General features: G+C 35.3%; 1 long non-coding RNA gene across 6 annotated transcripts; it reads right to left on the bottom strand.

Moving 5' to 3' along the window:
• Nucleotides 1-3,657: 3,657 nt before the first annotated feature.
• LOC145123633 (uncharacterized) lies at nucleotides 3,658-8,388 on the bottom strand. 6 transcript variants are annotated; one of them, XR_013715220.1, is made up of 10 exons: nucleotides 7,546-8,385; nucleotides 7,263-7,403; nucleotides 6,720-6,791; nucleotides 6,429-6,635; nucleotides 6,032-6,116; nucleotides 5,517-5,598; nucleotides 4,800-4,994; nucleotides 4,621-4,717; nucleotides 4,445-4,528; nucleotides 3,658-3,928 (listed from the first exon to the last, which is right to left on the bottom strand). It is a non-coding gene; the product is annotated as an uncharacterized LOC145123633 (long non-coding RNA). The 6 variants fall into 6 exon arrangements; XR_013715219.1 differs by having other exon boundaries at nucleotides 4,621-4,712; XR_013715222.1 differs by having other exon boundaries at nucleotides 4,621-4,994; nucleotides 6,720-6,775; nucleotides 7,546-8,388.
• Between the last annotated feature and the right edge of the window lie 6,748 nt (nucleotides 8,389-15,136).

The following is a 15,136-nucleotide window of genomic DNA, read 5'->3' as shown; positions in this document are numbered from 1 at the left end:
CAACTTTATGGTCTTAAGGACTCCATGCACTCATTGAGTCCATCTTATAGCTTCTTTTAAGCATTTGAGCTTCTTCTATGTATATTTGAAGGTAATGTTGGAAATTTTATGTGGTATTTTAGCTCTTAGGACAAGATCTACAGTTTGAGATTATGCCTTTGGTGATTTAGTGCTTATTGATTAAGTCCTTACCCTTTTAAGCCTAGGGTTTGGGTCTTGAACCTATTTTGATGGTTCTTAGGGGTAAAGTTGGAAACTTTACCCTTCTTGAGGCTATTTTAGTTAAGATCTAAGTCATGAAGCTCTTAGTTTCGTTAAGGAAGGCTTAATGGATTAAGAGGTTGAATTTCTGGTGAACTCGACGAGTTTATGGAGGAACTCGATGAGTTGGATCGATTTCTCCCGACTTTGCAGTCTGATAGATAAACTCGACGAGTTCATGGATGAACTCGGCGAGTTGAGTCAACTCGGATTGTTGACTTTGACTTCGACTTTAGTCTTTGACCAAGTTTGACCTATAAGGGGACTTCTGGGCATTTTGTGCTAATCTTGAGGAAATCTTTTATGTTTAGAGGTTGAGTTTAGTCGATATTCAAAACTGGGATCCGTTCGGCCACCTTTCTGTATTCGAAGTGAGTTTCCTTACCGGGTTTAGCGGGTCGAAGGCACAAATGCCAGCCCATGTTAATGTAACATTGTTAGTATGCTAGCTTTCTTTGCGACTCTTGCATGTGCATGTGTTTATCTGTTTTCAAGGCTAAGGCCCGATGCAGGGCAGGGCCTGATGGATATTTGTATGATATGTGATTATTGCATGTATATGTGGTTATCTGATATATGCTATTGTATGTGGGCAGGGCCCATTTACCGAGCTCAACATGAAGCCGGGCGGGGCCCAATGACAGGGAGGGGCCCACTATGGGTTTACTGTATGTTTATTGTATGGTTGTTATGTGGTATTTTGGGAGACTCACTAAGCTTTGTGCTTACCGTTTTTAATTCATGTTTCAGGTACTTCCGGTTGTAAACGGAAGAGCTCGGGATGACTGCATCGCACACACCATTGAGATTCCGCTTATGATGTTTACTTTGATTTGATGACAATTTGATACATTGGGTTTTATTTAAATGTTTGGATGTTATTGGAAAATACCATTTTATCTATTATTAAAATGAAATTTTTGGGACCATATTTTAGGATGTTTCACACAACATCCTCCCCACATGATTTCCACACTTGATGTATTTGTACTCTGATGTTTTGGAATACTGTAATGAATGATTGCTTTTGATACAATCAATGAATGAAAATTAATAATTTTTTTTAAATGAAAACTTTTAGTATTGTTTTTGGGTCGTTACATTTCAATTATAACTATATATGAAGACTGATCACACTAGCGCCATGATCGTCTCCCCGCAACTGATTCCGTAAAGGATATCCTCAGTTATCCCTACCTTTAACATATTTCAATCTACCGAAGAGGGTATCCATGGAAAATATTAAACATAAACAAGAAAAGCTAACATAATAAAATATTTAGTGTAACTCACTTGAGCATTTACCTGAACAAATAATTGCAGCTCAACCGATGAGTAGGCACGTTAAGCACATATTAAGCTATACTACTATTTCTGATTTATAATTATGGAGTCTAGTAACTAATAACTATATCATTCATTAATCCCATTTATGCTTTCATAACAGAGACAATGGGTATACTCTATATTCGGTTTTACTTAGGCGAAAGTATAACCTACTCGATTGCCAAATGACTTAGAAAATGACGAGCATAACTTTAGCGCTTAATCCTTTTCTTTTTGGTTCCTGCCAACGTTTCATTGCTTCATTATTGATACTCGAGAATGATAAATCAAATCATGAGAGATTGAGATCTCGCAGGAGAGAGAGATTTTTCAAAGCAAGACGTTTGAGGATTAAATGATTTGAGGTTGCTATTTATAAGGACCAAACTGCCAGATACGCCGCGCCCAAGCATGGGACGCTCCACATCTCATGGAGAATTCGATGATGCATATCAATCACTTAATGACACATATCCTTGAGTATGACACACCCTCAAATCTATAGCAGAGTGACGCACCACATCCACGTGAAAATTTTTGATATTATTTTCATTTGGCCGTAACTTTGTCATACGAACTCCATTTTGACATTCTTTATATCCACAAAATTGTCATGAGTGAAATGTAAGATCAAGCCTTATAGTCTGATGAGTCAATCCTTCCTTCACGCTGGTTTCTCAAGTATGCTTAAATGTCAGCTATTAACCATCATTTTTGTTAATATTATGAAAGTATAACTTGTGCACTATGGTTCTTAGATCCACAATATTGGTGATTAGGATCTTATTTATGTATAGTTTGTTTTGAGTCCCTAATACATTGAGATTTCCATATATATTTTTTTCTTCTTAATATATAAAGTTGTTTTACGGTTCATTGTAAAAACGGCGACATTGTGCCTCTCTCTCTCTCTCTCTCTCTCTCTCTCTCTCTCTCTCTCTCTCTCTCTCTCTCTCTCTCTCTCTCTCTCTCTCTCTCTCTCTCTCTCTCTCTCTCTCTCTGAGAGAAAAAGTTCTTAGTGGAAACCTTAACTGAAATCTGTTTTCAATTAGGAATTTGTGAATTCTTTTGTTCTCCATTACCATATTGCTTGTTGTTAATGCTAATGATCCAACAACTAGTATCAAAGTGGGTTCTCTGATTACTTCAAGCAATGTGTATCTCCACTAGTTCTTCAAAACCAATCTCTTGATCTACATCCTTAAACAAGACCCCACTTTTCGATAAGAAAACTTTCTAATGTGGAAGAGGAAGGTTATGGTTGTCCTCGAAACCATGGATTACCATATTTTGGATATCACTGAAAATGGTCCTTATGTTCTAACCTTTGTCGAGGTTAAATACAGAGTTTCTGGTGAACCAAAAAGAACTCCCACACATACACATTTATCAACAAAAGAGATGGTGGATACGTTGTCTGTTGCTTATGAAGGCACTGCTGAGGTCAGGGCCACTCGGGAAAAGAACCACGATAAAATTTATGAACATTTCTTTACATAAAGGAATGAAGCTCTTACTTAAACATTTAATCTCTTTAATTGTATTATTAATGATATTCGAAGATTTAACATCTTAAAGCGTGAAACCTTTTTTGTGCTAAATTTTTTGGATTCCTTAGATGAAAAGTGGGAACATAAGAACAGTGAAAAATCAAGACTACGGACTTACAGAGCCTTTTTGGAAATCTACGTAATCATAAAGAAACCAAGATTTTGTGCAAGGGGATCATGAAGGACAACTTCAAGGATAAATCCTCCACCCTAATCTCAAAGAATTCAATCGATGCTCCTAACACTGATAGTGACAACTCTAGTCATGTTAATTATGAGGATAAATATTATGTTGAACTCGCTTCAAGTGCTGCTATAATTGTGAAGCATTTTTGAAAGTTTGAATAAGGAAGGAAGTTTAATGGATCAATAAAATCTAAATTGGTTCATCAGTGTCAAAAAAGTTTGACGTTGGTAGTTTGAGGAAGGTTGTCACTAAGAAGAAAGAAGACGAAAATGTTTCTATTGTGGAGGTGTTGATCATTTTGAAAGAGATTTTGAATAGGAGTTTACGGTACATAGTTTATTGATTTATTTATCGAAACAGAAACTTCATACAATAAGCAGATTTTTTTTCATCACACGTTTTGTAGTACGATATTGTTTACTACATATACCAAAATTAATTTTTATGTTGACAAGATGGTTGGGTGGATAACAATGATATGTTTGCTCTGTCAAATGAATGATGGACTGAATCTGATAGAAACTCCATTTACCAAGTTTACTCCTTAATTCGTAGGTCCTTCTGCTTTGTACATTCTTTTGGTTCTTCATGTGAAATTAAAATTCTACAAAAAGAAAACGGGATCAGTTACTCTTTTGTCATCATCAAATTAAAGTCATTATGAGCTAGCTAATTCTTAAAGTCAAATCTCAAACATATAAATGAAGAATAACACATAGTACTATTAAAATTTTAGAAAAATCAATAGAGAAGTTAGTCAATGCAAGTAACTCAAGTATTCAATCACTTCCTTCGGATCATACTGCCCATGTATCAGTGATTCTATTTTAAACATATTTTCCCATCACTATGAACCGCACCTAAAAAAGAAATAATTATAACGGCTAGCAAGCATTTTGAATTTCGTTGATATGGTAATTTGGTATGATATGTAGCTTTTTGAAAGTAAAACGCCTTAATATGAAAAGAAAAAGGTAAGGCGTATGTGTAATGTTGGAGTAGAAAGAAATAAAAGTAGAATGTTATAATACATACAAAAATGTGGAAGTTTATTCCTATTTCTTGCATTTATCCCATTAATTCACTATGTTAGACGTTTAAAGAAGCCACAAAACCATACCTACGACTCTGTTAGATTCCAATTCTTTAGTTCTAACATTCAAATAGGAGTTACCAAAACACCCTTCAAAGATTTGTAATTTATCTGCACCACCATAAGTGAAAATATGTGACATCAATTGAGCATTTGGAAAAAAAAAAAAAAAAAAAGAGAAGTAATTTAATAAAAAAGGCTACCACTATCGTTTTTTATAATGTTTTTATGGCCTATGAAAACATCATTTCAATCCACCATGGAAATCCAAGATAGCCCGCATCATCATTGAGGTCTTCTCTTTTTTTAACAAATAAAAAAAGAAAGAATGTGTGATTTAGTTACCATCTCGCTTATTATGTCTCATGCGTGTATGGTGTACCTGATGAGGTTCAATTTTAGCCACCGTGTCTTGTTGTTGACTTTGTTTACCAGAAAAGGTTGCCATATGAACCTGGTTGTTTGTTGTCACCTCAACCAAGCCAATCCCCCGAAGTTGTTATGCTAATGAATCTTGATTAATAGAGCTCGGAATAACCCATTTCATCCACTCATTTCACCTCCTCATCTTGTCACCCTGCACATTTGTATATAATTGTGGAAAATTATAAACTTAAACTTTTATAAACAAACTGAAAAAATTAAAACATTATTAGAATAAGTTTTATAAAGAATGATAGATAGCCCTAACATTTTACAACTTACCACTTGTTTATTTTTCCCTCAATTTCTCCAACTATGAAATCTTTTCATTTCAAAAAATTTCTAAACACATTATTCAATTTATTCTATCATAGGATTGCTAGTAGCGGAATTTGCCTTTCAAATACTTAATAAGGAAAAAATTATTGGGAAAGCTTAAAAAAATCATGGATATAGGAAGAGCTTCATCAAGAACGGAACTAAATCATAATAACATATAAGGTTTGTAGGCGTTTGAGTATGTGATTTTTCTTGGTATTGCTATAAGTGGTATGGAACAGTAATTTTTTTTTCTTTTTATTTTTTTTCTATACACATGAAATATATGATGAAATTCGAATCTGACTTCCTTATATTCACATTTACTACTATTTACTAAGGGGAGAGCGATGTTTACCTTGAAGCATGGAAAACCAAATCATGTAGAAACACATGTACTGCTAGGTGACCTTCGTTCTTTCAGCTGTTTATTTTCACACCTAATTATAAAAAGTTTTAAACAAAAACATAATTGGGAAACATGAAAGTAAATTAAGATGGTAAAAAAAAGAGCACTCTGTGCCTAAACAAAAAATAACCAAACCGCCCCTACAAAAAAATGACCCTTCTGTCATTGGACTGTTAACGTATAGTTATTGTTCTAACTATCTTCCATTTATTTTCAGGAATGTTCATTCAAAGTACAATGGTTGAATAAGAAAAAAAAAATTCGGTTTTTCTGAAAGTTCAATGTTATTTTCTGCATATGAACAAAGTTTGTTATCCATTTTCTGGCTTTCTAAAAATAATTTGGAGCACAACACAATGGAAATGTACATTAAGCATATTTTTTCTATTGAGAAATAAAAGATAGACAGATTGTATTTAACAAAACACATGAAATGATTAATCTAAGTAAAAAAGAAAACTCACCGGTGACAGATTAGGCCACCAGATTGTCGCAGCTTCAAAAGAGTACATATAGATTAGTCTGATTTTCATCTTCATAGTCTACTGCCTGAAGAAAAATGTAAACCCACAAAAGTAAATCAGTCAAGTATATCAAATAAAGAACCATCGGATACAATTATACAGAAAAAACTTACAATAAAACTCAGTAAAATGATGTTGAACATGTAATTAAGCAAATGGATTAAGCCAAGTTATGTGTTTTTTTTATTACAGAACATAAGCATCCTAGTGTTGTCGTTTCGGTACATGAGTGACCTCCTTTCCAATCTTTCTTTGGTATGGAGCCTACTAATTAATACACATATAGTAAAAAAATGATGAAGACCAAAAACTATAAAAAGTGTTGATTATAACTTACCCCAACTATAACTTGTGTGGTTTCTTTGATGATATTTGTGGTTACGGAACTGAAGAAAAATATAATGTGGTAGAAATAGAACTTCTTGTATCTTCAACTGCTTTACATGGGATTTTTCTTGCAGATTCATCAAGATGGATATCCTTCTCTGCTAATTTACTTGGCCTAGATGGCTTCTCTGTACAACAATCGATCGAGCAGCTCACGCTGAACAATAAAAAAAAAAAAAAATAATGTTTTTATGATTCTATAAGCTTTAGATACTTATGAAAATACTAAGTAATGGTTTACCTAAATATAGTAATTTGTCCCTCCTCCAACAATGACTGGCAAGTGATTCCTGGATGCTATGTCATTGATAAGCTAAAAGTAGCAAATTTCTTATGATCAAAAAGACATTAAAATGGAAAATATGGAACCAAAAGCAGCAAAACAACCATAAAACATGAATGAATGAGATGGCTTAATAAGATCCATTCCCCCTATACTACAAAACATATAATTGAAGATTACACAATTCTATTCGACCAATTTCAAACTGGAACAAACCTTTTTGCATAAAGTTGTTGTAATTTCATGTTCCACAAAGTACAATGGGATTTTAAAGCAAGACACAAAACCAGAAAAGGAAATTGAAGCAGATAGAGTCTCATTCATGTTATATTTATAATGTATGGAATCAGAAACTGAATAAAAAAAGTAGAAAAGAAAATCGGCGTTTCTCACATTCTCGAAATCCAATTAGATCCTCCAAATTCCATCCCTTTCTAATGAAAACAATGAAAAACGGAAAAACATATGAATTGTATGGATTAAACGTCGAGGAAAGTGTACCTGGTAGACCTCGGATGTCGGTGTTATCAACAATCTGATCCACAACCAAACGAAAACGGAGAAACGAAGAGTTTTTTATTTTTGCTTCTACGATTCCACATAGCATCGCTGCATTCAGTTTTGTGGAATTCATAACTCCACCTGAAATCAAAATTCAGCGATCAACAGACACACATTCCACTCCTTCAATACTTCAATTCCACAAAAATAGCAAAATTTCACCTATAATTGTATCTTAGAGTAACCATTACACATAGAGAAGAAAGATGAAAACAGAAATTACTTCTTAATAAAAACAAATCCACATAGACCAAGCGTTTACTTGACAAACGAACTTTACTCCCCATCTTCAAGGACCGGCGCAACAGAGAACATCACATAAACCCTAGAAGAAGAATACGTGCAAACTGCAGTGAAGTCTTTCCCTGTTGGCTACCAATTTCTCTGTGCCTCTCTTCCTGGCTCACGGTCGCGCACACACACAATGGGTTGTATGTGTGTTTCCCCTTGGTGCTGAATCCCTAGGCTGGATACAAAACCTTTTTTTCTTTTAATCGTTCATCTGGGTAGAAGTTGAAAGATTGAGAACGGGATTGACAATGAAGAGGGTCTGATTTGTTGTCGGCGACGGAATATCGAGTCTTTTTAGAACACACATATTAGAAAACTTAGAAGGTGGAGATGGAGCGAAAGCTACAAACGAATCCGGAGAATGCCCTCCATCATACGGAGCGGTGAGAATAAGAAAGAGATGTGGTGGTTTTTGGTGAATCAAGAATGCGTCGAATAGAAGATAGGGAAGGAATAAAGTTGGATTTGAAGTGTTGTAAGGTAATTAGATGGGGGGATGCGATGAAAAGATGAGGATGCATAGAAGAGGAACACGTATCTTGCATCCTGATGAGTCGCGTTCCTTTAACAGTTGACTTTTGACCAGAGATATTGACCACACTTTTATCAGATGATTAAAAGTGATAAAATTCACAAACATAATCCAGGGGAGAAAACAAAAAACAATACCAAAATGGTCAATAGAGAAAATAAATCCAGGGGAGAAAACAAAAAACAATACCAAAATGGTCAATAGAGAAAATAAGTGGACCAATTTTGCCAAATTGTTAGGAACTTCACTGTTGCTAAGATAGGACTTCTTTAATAATAAAATATATATATATATATATATATATATATATATATATATATATATATTAATTAATAATAATAAATTATGAATATATCGTCCAGGGACTATATTGTAATTTTCATAAAATCAATTTTGATAAAGGAAACTGTCTTTTGGGTTAAAACCGGCATCATGTCAAACTTAAGGGACCAAGAGTGACAATTTTCGGAAGTTTTGTGTTTTCTTCCCCTGCATCTCGTCGCAACAGCGGGAGAGAGTTTTCCATTTCTAGACCTGCTTATTTCGAGAATCGAGAATCATACAAAGCTAATGTCCCCCAACCTCTTATACATAAATTTCGGACCTCATGAGGCCTTCTCCATTTCTTTTTAGCCTCGAACCCGAGAGAAAGATACAGAGTGTGTGTGTTTCACTGTGAACCATGGTGTCTCCGGTGATGCTCCAACTGTTGTTTGAAGACGATTTTTGATGAGCACGACATAGATGAAGCTTGTGTGAATTTAGAGAGAGGACCGATAACTCATTTGTTTTCTAATCAGTGACGAGGAGGGAAAGATAAAAGGATCCGGTGAGCCTTACACCTCCGGAGTTGGTTTCGAGTTCCAGGTGTGAGATCGATCGATGGTGAGATGGGTTTTAAAGGATCATCGAGAGGGTGTTCCAGATTTGGTCCCGGCGAGCATAGGAGATCCCAAATCAGATTAGAAGTTACATTCGTTGAGGTGTTGTATAAGATGCCGCAGCCGTACCAAAAAGGAAGTGGTGAATGGTGTAGCATGATGTGCGATTTTCTTTTCCGGTGAATGAATACTGAGAACAGGTGGGATTTCTAACGTTGATTGTTTCAACAAAACATTGAGGCTTTCAAGAGGATCACGTGTTGTGATGGGGCTTTTTGGAGGTATATGGTTTTGATCATTTTGCTTGTTAATACATTTAATTTATACACTAGTATCCATTTCAATATGGGCTGTTGAGTTTTAAGATGATTGGATGCTGATGGGCTTACATATATATTGATAAATTTAATATTGGGGTTTTTGAACTTAAATGGATATTGTGAGCTAATATTACGCGATCAAATAAAAATAGATGTTGGGCTAGTAAAAATGTTAAATTGGCTTCATATTATGAGTTATTAACTAAACAAAATAAAATAAAAAGTATATTATGATGTGTTAATAAGTATTTCTTGAATTAAGAGCTAAGTACGGATTATTATTATGCTTATAGGTGTTCATAGATCTGAAAACCCCTCTTAGCCACTTTAGTGGTTTTATTCTGTGATTGTTGTTTCAGGTGAGTTTTCTCACTATATTTTATACTACAGTATATGTCATTGTGTGTAGGATGTTGTTATGTTGTAATGATATATTAGACCGGTAGATCTGCTATGATTACATGTGCTTGCTTGTTATTGTTCTGTGCATATGTTGACATAGTGTGGTTGAGTTGAGATGGTACTACTTTGTGTAGGCCAACATACCCGGGAGTGGTCCAACTATATATTGCATGCTCGGCGTGGTCCACCTTTATGTTGTAGGCTTAGGATAGTATGGTTGAGTTGAGGCGATATTGCTTTGTGCTATAGGCTAACATACCCGAGAGTGGTTCAACTATAGAATCTTAGTTATGTACAACTATGATGCACACACCAAACAACTATAGTAATGATGTCAATTTATCTAATATATCAGAAGTCCTCCTAGGCTATCAGTCATCATACATCAGACAATTCTAGCATGTAATTCTTGAATATCCCTAGCCTATCACTAGCATACAGTTCTATCATAATCATCAATAACAAATAACAGTGTAGTAACTTGGGGTATACTTTCTTGCTCCGGATGATCGTACACATATCGTCCTTGCTTATTTTTGAAGACAATTTTGAAAAACATTTTGAAAACTTTTCCAAATCCTTAGTTTGAGTCTAGATTCACATGAATGTTCATCCAGTTCTCTCAAAGCAGGGCTTTGATACCAACTTGTTACATCCCAAAAATCTAGGTAAAATTTTTTTCATTTTTAAATCAAGTTAAATCATTGTTTTCAAACAAAATCCCAAATCAAGCCAATCGTTTACAAAACATTGTTCTCAAACATAGAAATAAAATATCAGAGTGTCCCAAATCAATATCATCAAAACCAATAGGATGTGCTTGATCACGCATTCGCTTTCCCACGATCATCTGAAGTAACTGAAGCATAAAAATAAAACTGTAAGACAAAGCTTAGTGAGTTCCCCTAAAGTACCACTACACAACATATAACAACATGCATATTAGGTCCACAACTAACAGACTGGATTACCCCTGAGTGCATAACATGAGTCTGGCTTGCCTTCCAGCCTACAACTCATGTCTAGCTTACTCCCGAGCCTATAACATAAGTCTGGCTTGTCCCTTGGGCCCACAACTTATGTATGGCTTGCTCCCAGGTTTGTTGGCTTCCTCACAAAGCAGTAACGCCTCAACCCAACCATACTATGTCTACATATATATAACAAAGAACATATAACAGTAACAAATAATCATATAACTAGTCAACAGACTAATAGGCAGATCTACAAATCACTATCGAATAACAACATCCTATATACCAGGACTCGGTACTAACAAATCAATACAACATAGGACCATCCTCTAAACCAGGATACATAACCTAGTGGACCAACATTGGTGCCTTCGACCCACAAGTACAGTTAGGAAAACTCAGCTCTCAGTCTGAAAAGATTGTCGAACAGGACACTTCTCCGAATATCAGCTCAACCGGTCACCTATTCAGTGGAACATGACCAAACTTAGCTTATATTAAAAATACCCAAAATACCCCTAGGTCGAACTTGGTCAAAATAGGTGAATGCCAAAAAGTCAATCCGAGTTAACTCAGCTGAGTACGCCCATCGTACTCAGCTGGTACGCTTGGTGTACTCGAGCTTGACCAGAAATGGGGTCTTTGACCTCATACGCGTAGCGTACTCGGCTACTTCCTTTCCTTATATTAAGAGCTTAATTCTTGCATAAAGTTTCCAACTTTATGGTCTTGCATGGCTATTAAGTGCTCAATACCGAAAACCCTAACTTCTTAACTCATTAAGACATCCTTGTTCATGCATGGAAGGAAAATAATGACCAAGTACATTTTTATGCTTCTAAACACTCCAAAATGTCTGAAAGGACAACTCATACGAATTAGAGTAACCCATACTCATAATACCAAGCTTATGGGACCAAAAAACACAAATCCATGGATAAACAAGATCTAATCAATACTTCATCATGTTCAGAGCTTTTTACCTTCAAATGGTGTCAAATGATGATGTGATTCTGGATCCAAAGTGTTCCACTCTTCTAAGATGGACTCGTCTTCTTCCTTCGTTCTTCAAGATCACCAAAACACACATAAATGGATCAAAGATGCTCTCTAATGGATTAGGGTTTTCAAAGGAGTCAAAATGGGGCTGGAGGCTGATTAAAGAAAGAAGCCTTGAGAGTTAAGGATTTTTAAATATGGTCCAAACCCTAAAAAATAGGGTTTACGATTCTGCCACGTACGCCCAACGTACGGAATGTATGCCCAACGTACGCATGCTTCGCCCAAAGTTTACGAAAATGACATTATGGGCCAATTTGCAAACAATTCTCACATAAGGGTTCGAAATGTAATTTACCTGAATTTTGAATGTTACGATGGTCGACTTTCGCTAGGAATAAGGCGACAATGCAATGGGTGGTTCTGGGGTCTCTACATGAGATTTAGAGTTTCCTCGAGTTTGGTTAATTATTATCCAAGTGTCTAACGTATTCTGTGTTACGTACAATGCAAATCAAGGTTTTTATGTATCTTGTTGAGTTGCTATGAGGATTTGTCGTTTGCAGATGTCAGTTGGAGGTAGTTTGAACCGTAAGTGTGGGAGAACTGGGTACTTTGCTTGGAGGATTATCGACCTATATGCTTTTTGTAGGTTTAGTGTAATGAGTAAAGGGGATTTATGGTTCAAGTGTGCGAGGTTTTTGGTTCAGGGTTATTGTTCTATAGGAGAAGGATGGTAGGCTACCATCGAAGTGCTCGTAATTAGGAAGTCTTCTCATTGCAATTCTCAAGGATCCGTTGGAATACTTTCTGGTCGGGAAGAATTCAAGGATTGGTCAGATCAAGTGTAATGTCGTGATTTTCACCATAATATTTTTTTATTTTAAAACACTTTTTAACAAAATTCGTTAGCGGAAGACTTAGTTATTTCAAAACAATTTCAAATCACCAAGTTACCTCAAAATCCGTTCATAATATCAGACCATTTAAAACATAACAAAAGTAAATGTTTAGTTTGATAAAACATCCAACGTTTCCAAAATGGTATCATCTAAATAAGCATAACTGCCCAACAACTAACCCCTCTCACCAAGGCCAAACTCCTAAGTTGCATGCACCAATCATAAGGCACGAAAGAGAAAAGACACAAGTGTCAGCCCCTACTAAGTGAGCTCATAAAGGTTGCATAAAAACATACAAAACCCAAATCATTCATTTTACAATGAAGAAAAAATATGAGAAACAAATACTAGTTAGAAAACAACCGCATATCATAATCATTCAATCACATTTCATATAAATAACATTTCATTATTTATTCAACCTTTATTTAAATAACCAACATTTTGTTATACATCCAACCTTTTATTTTACATCCAACATTTTGACAAACCTTTTCATTATATATTCAACCTTTTATTATATAACCAACCAAATAGAAAACAACATTCATCCATATATATCATAATTCATTTCAACCATTTACAATACAACATTTTGTTGGGTTTTCTATGCAACAAATACACTCTAAAACTAGGCAGCGAAAAAATCGAAACAACGATATACCTAAGTGTACATACATCCTATGGATCTATGGCTTCATGCTAATTACATCAACCCTAGAAAACTAAAACATAAGTAAGAAAACATACCTCTTATGTAGCCCTTGATCTCCATGCTTGAGATCTTGAACCTCCATGAAGTTGCTTGGATGAAAGGACCCAAACCAGAATTCCTCTAATGGTATCACACCCAATGACACCAAAGAGTGGAATAAAAATAACTAGGAGAAGGATCAATTTCACAAACCCAAAGGGGTTAGAAATCGTCCCTATGAGGGGGAGGAAGAAGGGTTGGCGAATACTTCAGGCCAAGGTGCAAGGAGGAATGAAATCTCTAAGGCCCTATTTATAGCTTTGGATCCCTCCTAGGGCTTTGTACTCCTTCCCATGTGGGATGGAGGCATAACCACGAAATTTCACTCCTTTCCCATGTGGAATGGAGTGATTTTCATCCAACCCTAATCCCATAAGGGTTCTGGAACAATCCTGATAACCAACTACCGATTAATGAACATTCAACCCTTTAATTAATTAAACTGTTAATTAATTCCCATAATATATTTCCAAAATATATTTCCAATTAGTTTCTAATTAATTATTAATCATAATAATTAATAAACCAATTTCTCCTTTATTTATTCTACTTAATTTGGGTCTTGAGGGCAACCCAAAAGGACCCTGCTATTATTAGAAATATGACCAATAGTTAATGACCTTGGACACTATTCCAACACATTTTACCATATAATTTTAATTTCAATTCAACCAAATATAGTTATCAACTTAATTCAATCAGATATTACATATAATTCAATTCACCATTTATTATACATAATTCATTTCAACCGATTATCATATACAGGTTCAATTCAACTGGTTATTGTATATAATCACCTTTCAAGCAATTATCTACTTTGGGGTTTCTTAGTGATAACATACCCAACAACTTAACCCCATTCACTACTCGTGTGCTCAACCAGTTTAGTGATCTAAGTGGCTCATGACTTCCACCCGAGTTCACCAACCCCCAAGACTTCCAATTTCTCTACTCTGACATGCAAAGTACAAGTACTTCACGGTGTCGTTCAGGATTGGTAAAAATGATGCCAATTCTACCAATACACCTCTTGATTCCCACGTGATGCTTGATCAGACCACATCATAAAGCGATCACCACTCCAGTTCTCGTACATTGAGGTGCACTCAAACCACACGTGTCACACGACCATCTAGAAATACCATGCGACTCACAACCAATATGACTTAAGCTCTTTTAACCGATTAAACTTGCTAGGTTCTACCCATACCACCACTATACCCTGCAAAAACAACCATACATCAAAATAGACATGTTACTCATACAACCTTAACGAACAATAAAACATGTAATAAAATTCATCATATTATCAACAAATTATAACATATGACTACCAATTCTTTAAACATAAATGTTGGTTCTGATTCTACTAGTGGGGTTGGTTCTCTAGCAACCCTACCTCTGGTTCATGGTCTGGTCCTCGTTTGTGGTGTAGTCGCTGGTTTGGTTCCTGAATTTGCTGATGTGACTATAGATCTACGAGGCATGATTGAATCCTAATATAGCTGATTAGGGAGAGTATAAGTCGTATGAATCATTGAATGAGTCATTATATTTTAAGTACTGATGGCGAAGCTATTATAGCAGATCTTGTGAACTTCTCTGAAGTTTTTTAAAAGAAAATTCCTTAATTTTATAATGAGAGAGATTACTATAATATTTTCAAATACTTAGAGTTGTTTTTCATTTATCATCTCCTAATCCTAGTATAATTGCCCTGAGTAATATGTCCTACTTAATAAAATCAAGTATAATG

Source organism: Lactuca virosa, chromosome 7 (assembly GCF_052849685.1).
Source record: "Lactuca virosa cultivar CGN04683 chromosome 7, Lactuca_virosa_CGN04683_v6, whole genome shotgun sequence".
Lineage (NCBI taxonomy): Eukaryota > Viridiplantae > Streptophyta > Magnoliopsida > Asterales > Asteraceae > Lactuca > Lactuca virosa.
Note: the sequence above shows the minus strand (reverse complement) of the source record. Positions and strands in the feature narration are given on the sequence as shown.